This window comes from Salvelinus fontinalis, chromosome 2 (genome assembly GCF_029448725.1).
Source record: "Salvelinus fontinalis isolate EN_2023a chromosome 2, ASM2944872v1, whole genome shotgun sequence".
Classification (NCBI taxonomy): Eukaryota; Metazoa; Chordata; class Actinopteri; order Salmoniformes; family Salmonidae; genus Salvelinus; species Salvelinus fontinalis.
In genome coordinates this window covers 29,039,191-29,048,398 of record NC_074666.1, presented here as the reverse complement: position 1 = coordinate 29,048,398, position 9,208 = coordinate 29,039,191, and the positions used below count along the sequence as shown (strand labels likewise).

The 9,208-nt window shown below is 41.2% G+C and overlaps 1 long non-coding RNA gene across 1 annotated transcript; it reads left to right on the top strand.

Moving 5' to 3' along the window:
- The first annotated feature begins 7,924 nt into the window (after nucleotides 1-7,924).
- Nucleotides 7,925-8,966, top strand: LOC129868750 (uncharacterized). The gene is made up of 2 exons (XR_008761806.1): nucleotides 7,925-8,028; nucleotides 8,570-8,966. It is a non-coding gene; the product is annotated as an uncharacterized LOC129868750 (long non-coding RNA).
- Nucleotides 8,967-9,208: the final 242 nt, after the last annotated feature.

Here is a 9,208-nt window from a genome sequence, read left to right as displayed (position 1 = left end):
ATCCCAGAAACCCTAAACCTACTCCAATTTGCATACCGCCCCAACAGATCCACAGATGACGCAATCTCCATTGCACTCCACACTGCCCTTTCCCACCTGGACAAAAGGAACACCTATTTGAGAATGCTATTCATTGACTACAGCTCAGAGTTCAACACCATAGTGCCCTCAAAGCTCATCAATAAGCTAAGGACCCTGGGACTAAACACCTCTCTCTGCAACTGGATCCTGGACTTCCTGATGGGCCGCCCCCAGGTGGTAAGAGTAGGTAGCAACACATCCGCCACACTGATCCTCAACACAGGGGCTCCCAGGGGTGCGTGCTCAGTCCCCTCCTGTACTCCCTGTTCCCTCATGACTGCACGGCCAGGCACGACTCCAACACCATCTTTAAATTTGCCGATGACACAACAGTGGTAGGCCTGATCACCAACAACGACGAGACAGCCTATAGGGAGGAGGTCAGAGACCTGCACCATCGAGAGCATCCTGACTGGTTGCATCACTGCTTGGTATGGCAACTGCTCGGCCTCCGGCCACAAGGCACTACAAAGAGTGGTGCGAACTGCCCAGTCCATCACTGGGGCCAAGCTTCCTGCCATCCAGGACCTCTATACAAGGCGGTGTCCGAGGAAGGCCCTAAAAATTGTCAAAGGCTCCAGCCACACTAGTCATAGACTGTTCTCTCTGCTACTGCACGGCAAGCGGTACCGGAGCACCAAGTCTAGGTCCAAGAGGCTTCTAAACAGCTTCTACCCGAAAGCCATAAAACTCCTGAACATCTAGTCAAATGGCTACCCCCCACCCCCTCTTTACACCACTGCTACTCTCTGTTGTCATCTATGCATAGTCACTTTAATAACTCTACCTACATGTACATACTACCTCAAATAATCGATGTGAAACATTGACTCTGTTTCTGTACCCCCCTGTATATAGTCTCGTTATTGTTATTTCACTGCTGCCCTTTAATTACTTGTTACTTTTATCTTTTATTCTTATCTGTATTTTTTGAAACTGCATTGTTGGTTTGGGGCTCGTAAGTAAGCATTTCACTGTAAGGTCTACACCTGTTGTATTCGGCGCATGTGACAAATACAATTTGATTTGATTTGATTTGTGTGTACATGTTCTCAATTAGAAAATGTCCCAATTTTCTTAAGAACATTAAAAAATATTATATTAAAAAAAAAATCGAGCTGAAAATGCCATCCATGTGCATTACTACTACATACAGGGAACATTTCTATATGATTACAGTTGGGATTATTAGGTCTGATAAAAATACATTTTTGTAGCAAACAGGGAGATGTAGTGACTCAGACATTGTGCCTCCACATGTGAAATGAGCATGTAATTGTTGATACCTGACTTGTGTTATCTACAATCTGATGGTGAATGTTCAGGTAGTTCAAACCAGGGCAACCATATTGTGTGCAATTTATCTTTCAACACCTCAAGTTTTGGGTTCCTCCTTTATATCATACGGGAAGTACCAAACCACTACCTCACTTTGCTGTGGTTGGAAGGGTTGGTTGCTTGGTTGCTTCAGAGATACAAGTGGTTATTTTCCATTGTGTACTACATTAACAATTAACTTCCTATTACACTACTACTACATGTACTTTTTGTTTTCAGGCCTTAAGGATCCTGGATTTTTGCATTTTTCAAAATGTTCAAATATACAGCATGTACCTATCCTTGACTTATTGCTAAACCCATGATGGATTTTTGTTATATGCAAATGTAAAGGTTTGTTTATGAAATGGTGGACACAATGCTTACAAATATTTTATGGATGCAGGACCAATTATTTTACTGTATCAAAAGACGTTCTGTATGCAACCAACATCAATAGTCTTGGCTCCAAATTGACTCAAATATACATTATACACAGTCTACATTGTACTAATTAGAGATGGTATATTGATGGATATTTACAGTAATAACAACAACAGATGCACTGCTCCTACCAAACATGAGCAGTGACATTTTCATGGATTTACTTTCCATCCACAGGTCCACAGCTTGGAATGGGCAACTCCAGTCCTCGGGACCGGAGTGTTGTCACACATTTTACCCACCCCTAGAAAACACAGCTTGTTGAACAGAACTAGGCCTTTATTACTCCTGTATGAGCTGAGAAAAATACTCATCAGCTCAACCATAATATTGAAGTAAACTTGGAGTCATGCAATGATATGGTGTGTGGTCCTCCCACTGCGACTCGGGAAACCATGCAGTTTATTAGGCTACAGATGAAATAAGTTATAATGAACTTCACAGGGTGGTATAAGCGCACAGTGATCTTGATACTACTTTCCAATAAATATCGAGGGTCTTCTTCTGGTGACATGATGATTGATGTGTAACTGTCGTTTGACAAATACAAATATTCTCGCTCTTATCCATAATAATCTCTTTACGTAGGCTTGCCTAACTGAAAACTTAAGCGAAAAAGTACATTTTGTATGCACTACTTCATCATGCAGTCATTTTTTATCAACAAGTCAGTGTGGTGGAAACACCACTGGTGGGAAAATGCAGATACTTTCTTTATGCAGATTTTAGAATATTTGGATGAAGGTCTTTCACCAATTGGATGGAAACCTAGCTACGGTAACACAATGAGCTGTACCAGTTGCATGAGGCCTTCAGGGCCACGAATTTACCGGGCAGATAGTTGGGTTTTTTTTTATACAAAAAAATATAATAAATATGTCACTGGGCAGCTCTTGGCTGTGCTTCCCCTTGTAGTCCGTAATGGTTTGAATGCCCTGCCACATCCGACGAAAGTCAGAGCCGGTGTAGTACAATTCGATCTTTGTCCTGTATTGATGCTTCGCCTGTTAGATGGTTTGTCGGCGGGCATAGCGGGATTTCTTATAAGCTTCCGGGTTAAGAGTCTCACTCCTTAAAAGCGGCAGCTCTAGCCTTTAGCTCAGTGCGGATGTTGCCTGTAATCCATAGCTTCTGGTTGGGGTATGTATGTACCGTTACTGTGGGGACGACGTCATCGATGCACTTATTTATGAAGCCAATGACTGATGTGGTGTACTCCTCAATGCCATCGGAGGAATCCCGGAACATATTCCAGTCTGTGCTAGCAAAACAGTCCTGTAGCTTAGCATCTGCTTCATCTGACCACTTTTTTATTGATCTAGTCACTGGTGCTTCCTGCTTTAATTTTTGCTTGTAAGCAGGAATCAGGAGGATAGAATTATGGTCAGATTTGCCAAATGGAGGGCGAGGGAGAGCTTTGTATGCGTCTCTGTGTGACAAAGAATACAGATGAAAACTCTCTCGGTAGGTAGTGTGGTCTACAGCTTATCATGAGGAACTACCAGAGGTGAGCAATAGCTCAAGATTTCCTTAGATATCGTGCACCAGCTGTTGTTTACAAAAATACATAGACCGCTGCCCCGTCTTACCAGACGCTGCTGTTCTATCCTGCCGGTACATCGTATAACCAGCCAGCTGTATGTTGATGTTGTCGTCGTTCAACCACGACTCCATGAAGCATAAGATGTTACAGTTTTTATTGTCCCGTTGGTAGTTTAATCTTCTGCGTAACTCGTCGATTTTATTCTCCAAAGATCGCACGTTTGCTAGCAGAATGGAGGGAAGTGGGGGTTTATTCGATCGCCTGCGAATTCTCAGAAGGCAGCCGGACCTTCGGCCCCTCTTTCTCAGCCTCCTCTTCACGCAGATCACGGGGATCGGGGCCTGTTCCCGAGGAAGCAGCGTATCCTTTGCGTCGGGCTCATCAGAGTCGTGAAAGGAAAAAGAGGGTTCTGCTATTGCGTGATTAGTAATCGCAGTCCTGATGTCTAGAAGTTGTTTTTGGTCATAAAATACGGTAGTGGCAACGGTAGTGGCAACAAAAATAAGTTACAAACAATGCAAATAAGCGAACAAAAAAACACAATCGGCTGGGGGCACGTAAAACGTCTTTCATCTTCTCCGGTGCCATCTTATGTGATGCATTTTCTGAATGTTTATAGAGTAATTGGTATTCATCATAAACCCCATGTGAATAAGCAACCCCATGTGAATAAGCTTTCTACGGCAGCACTGACATAACAGATATGTGTTTTTAGCAGCTTATACTGTGACACCTCATGATGAATGATCTTCATTTGCAGAGACATGGATCAAAGTTACCACACACTGCCCTTGCAAAGTTTCCCTTTAACAAGGCGTCACTAAAGTCCCTGGTTCGAATCCAGGCTGTATCACATCCGGCCGTGATTGGGAGTCCCACTGGGCAGCGCACAATCGGCCCAGCGTCGTCCGGGTTTGGCCCGGGTAGGCCGTCATTGTAAATAACAATTTGTTCTTAACTGACTTGGCTAGTTATATCAAGGTAAAAATAAAAATAAAATAAAAATGGGCTTACATTTCAAGCCAGAACATTGTACATTTTTTGTTTGACTTCAATATTGTGAAAAAAGGAGGAGCAGAGGAAACAACAGACAATATAACATTACAATGCAGTGATACACACATCATACACACTGTATAGGCAGCAGATTTATAGATCAGTGTTTTAGAGGGAACAATAACAATCAATGAATCTGGCAGTAAAATTGTCTTTTTGTTATAAGATAGTGAACTCAATGGGAACTCAATGGATTGGCATGCATTCTAATAATTTTCACATGGTATAGGCATGTGTATTTCGTAAGGTCTAGAAAGAACAGCATTGCAAGAGAGATGTGCAAAGCTAAGGAGTTAGAAGACGGTATAGCCAGCTATGCAAGGTAGCTTTGCTTTTAATGAATGATCAAGCGAGCGGAAGCTAGCCTATATATTTCAGCCCCCAGAATAGTGACATGGGTTAACAGGATCTGATTTGCTTGCTGAGAAATATGTGTAGGCCTAGGAAGAGCTACTGTCTTAGGACGAAAGAGGTGCACGCGGAAATGAAATGGTTTTCGCTTCAAGATGACTACCACACAGTTTGGGGTCAACACACAAGTGCAAGAGCACCTTTCTTCTCTAACCAATCAATCAAAGGCCTTTTTATTCCCACCTCTTTCCACCCTCTCTTCTTTTACAGTTCTGCATATTTGAGCATCTTGCTCACTCCCAAATATACTAGTGTTACCCATCAAAGCATTTAAAAGATCCAGTGCTATGAACATGGGTCATAGGGTCATGATAGGCCTACCCTACAGGAGATGGCACCTTATTTGCTGTAAGAAGATATTAGTTGTTCTACTGAACCTTTTTACACTCATATGTCAAACATTTCTTGTTTCAACAGTGTATTAAGTGGCTTGTATTTCCTTCAACCACACAGTGTAATAATAGAGAGAAGTGAATGAATGATCTGAGGAAGGTTTTTTTTTTCTTTCTTTTAGAGGTGAACTGAATGTTCACACTCACACACCATGTGAAACAAAGCTGTGACTTTATATATTTATCTCTGACATGCACTCATTTTCAGTTATCATGGATGACATTTCTTAGACTCGCCTCAATTAAGGGAATCATATACGCTAGAAATCAACTGAAAGATACTACAGTAGAAGCTGCTAGGTTGTACCTGACTAAACATGACTACACGTTACTACACATTCATTTTGACAGTTGTATAATTGCGGTACCATTGATAAACAATTTAACCATGATAATACGCAGGGTTATTCTGTAGCTATTGTAGAACATGGACATCTGTGGTTCAATATTTTTAAGTACCAAGAAAATTGCTTGTGTTGTGTGACATGCATCAATTGTGTTGTATGACATTACCTCCGACATGGCTGACATGTTGGAACAAACACAACCCACACTCTATTACAAGGTTATTGAGTCCCTCTAATGTTATTGCATTGCATTGACTAGTCATTCTTCAAGGATTGTGTGAGAGTCAGGCTGGTAATTAATACAGTGCACTCGAAAAGTATTCAGACCCCTTCACTTTTCCACATTTTGTTACATTTCAGCCTTATTCTAAAATGGATTAAATAGTTTTCCCCCTCATATATCTACACACAATACCCCATAATGACAAAGCAAAAACAGCTTAGAAATGTTTCTTAATTTATTGAAAATAAAAAACTTAAATATCACATTTACATAACTATTCAGAGCCTTTACTCAGTATTTTGTTGAAGCACCTTTGGCAGTAATTACAGCCTTGAGTCTTCTTGGGTATGACGCTACAAGCTTGGCACACCTGCATTTGGGTAGTTTCTCCCATTCTTCTCTGCAGATCCTCTCAAGCTCTGTCAGGTTGGATGGGGAGCGTCGCTGCATAGCTATTTTTAGGTCTCTCCAGGTATGTTCGATCGGGTTCAAGTCCGCGCTCTGGCTGGGCCACTCAAGGACATTCAGAGACTTGTACCGAAGCCACTCCTGCGTTCTCTTGGCTGTGTGCTTAGGGTCGTTGTCCTGTTGGAAGGTGAACCTTCGCCCCAGTCTGATGTCCTGAGCACTCTGGAGCAGGTTTTCATCAAGGATCTCTCTGTACTTTGCTCCGTTCATCTTTCCTTCGATCCTGACTGGTCTTCCAGTACCTGCCACTGAAAAACATCCCCACAGCATGATGCTGCCACCACCATGCTTCACCGTAGGGATGGTGCCATGTTTCCTCCAGACACGACTCTTGGCATGCAGGCCAAAGAGTTCAAATTTGGTTTCTTCAGACCAGAGACAAAAATTATAGTTATTTCAATCAAATGAAAGCATACTGTACATGTTTGTTTTATTAACAAGGAATAATGAGTAGAAAGCCGAGGTCACAGACTGTTTCCAAACTCATTAATTCAGTCTATCTACAAAGAACTCGTTACAGGCCATGGTCAGCACAGCAACCAAGATGACAAACTCCTGAAAGTCCACTAAGCGGGCTGTCATGTGCCATTTTACTGAGGAGTGGCTTCCGTCTGGCCACTCTACCATAAAGGCCTGATTGGTGGAATGCTGCAAAGATGGTTGTCCTTCTGGAAGGTTCTCCCATCTCTACAGAGGAACTCTGGAGCTTTGTCAAGAGTGACCATCGATCACCCGATTGCTCAGTTTAGCCGGCCAGCCAGCTCTAGGAAGAATCTTGGTGGTTCCAAATTTCTTCCATTTAAGAATGACAGAGGCCACTGTTTTCTTGGGGACCTTCAATGCTGCAGAAATATGTTGGTACTCTTCCCCAGATCTGTGCCTTCACAAAATCCTGTCTTGGAGCTCTGCGGACAATTCCTTCGACCTCATGGCTTGGTCTGACATGCACTGTCAACTGTGGGACCTCATATAGACAGGTGTGTGCCTTTCCAAATCATGCCCAATCAATTGAATTTACCACAGGTGGACTCCAATCAAGTTGTAGAAACATCTCAAGGATGATCAATGGAAACAGGATGAACCTGAGCTCGATTTCAAGTTTCATAATAAAGGGTACTCATGAATACTTATGTAAATAACGTTTTTCTGTTGTTTAAAAAAAAAATACATTTGCAAAAATGTATAAAATCCTGTTTTCACTTTGTCATTGTGGGGTATTGTGTGTATATTGATGAGGGGGAAAAAATATTAAATCCATTTGAGAATAAGGCTGTAACGTAACAACATGTGGAAAAAGTCAAGGGGTCTGAATACTTTCCGAATGTACTGTAAGTAATATATTGTTTGTCACAATAGCTGTGGACTATTGAACGCAAATAAGATATAATGTGCTTTTACTTTCATCAAGAGCTAATTCCTTTTCCACATTGTATTTCATGTGCATGGATCTCTGAAACTGTATTGACAAAGTGGCTCAATTTCAAACTGCCATCTGAAGCATTTCACAACCATGACATGTTGTCACTGTGGTTCCAGATATTTCCTGCTAACTAGCCTTGCAGTTGTCTTCCTCATTTTAGCTTCCTCTTTGTGATGTTAAGGCTTATTAATGATCAGGCGTGTTGTCAGATGCACAGTATCATCAGCGTCTCTGTCGCCGTTTGGTTAAAGGAGAGAACTCAACTAAGGAATCTTTGGGGCACGCACTAAACATCCACCATTTCAACTAGAGGTCAAATCATTCAGGTATAACATTATATTGTTTCATGGTTTAATTTCTAATTCATTACATTTACATAACAAATCTGCACAACTTTGGAATATATTATACAGTATAATGTATTGCTTTTTCTAAATGTAATGGGTCTTTAGTCATTGTTTCTATTTGACTTGGGGCGACAGGTAGCCTAGTGGTTAGAGCGTTGGACTAGTAACCGAAAGGTTGCAGGATTGAATCTTTGAGCTGACAAGGTAAAAATCTGTTGTTCTGCCCCTGAACAAGGCAGTTAATCCACTGTTCCTAGGCTGTCATTGGAAATAAGAATTTGTTCTTAACTGACTTGCCTAGTTAAATAAATAATAATTGTAGTTTTATGAAGATATGAATGGAAGTGTTATGTACCCTAAACAAACAGTTGAAAGGGGCTGGTCCACTGGTTTCACTGAAGTACAGTTAAGTACACCAAAACAAAAAAGTACATAACAAATAACCTTGAGTTAAATGTTTGGACAGGGAATACATTCATGTTTAAAAATTACACAAATGTCCCTTCTGTTCATACTACAGGTTCATCGTCTGCAACTGTGAGAGCAGGCCCCCCACTTAGTGTATTTGACAAGCTGAGTTGGACACTCAGTATGACAGGGTGTCAGTTTGTCAAATACCCCAAGTGAGGGGTCACTTGTCTGCTGAGCATCTCCCATCAGACTGACTTCAAAGAAGAACACTTCATTAACCTCCATGTGACTTTCACTGTTAAGACTTTCTCAGAGGCAAAACATTTTGATTATGTGAAAAATATTATCTTTATCTACTACGAGTGATTATGTGCAATTGATCACGCACTGTCACAAATGTCTCATGTATTTTGTGTAAGTTTGTATGATGGAACTTAGTACACTGTGTAACAAATGTGTGTCTCTGTATTAAATACTGCATTAAATAAGTACTGGGTTATATAAAATTGAGGTCCCTAGTATATTTATAGACGATGTGTTTAGATTAATAGGAATGAATAGAAATGGAATTACGATTGCATTTATATAGATAACTTTTCATCAGGTTTCTATGCACTTTATGTAGGCCTGCATTATGTGTAAGGGTGACTGACCCACTACTACCAATGTAAAGTAATCACTGGGTGATGCACAGGAACAGTGAGTGGTAGCACATTGCTCTATAATTCTCAGCACACATCAGTTATGA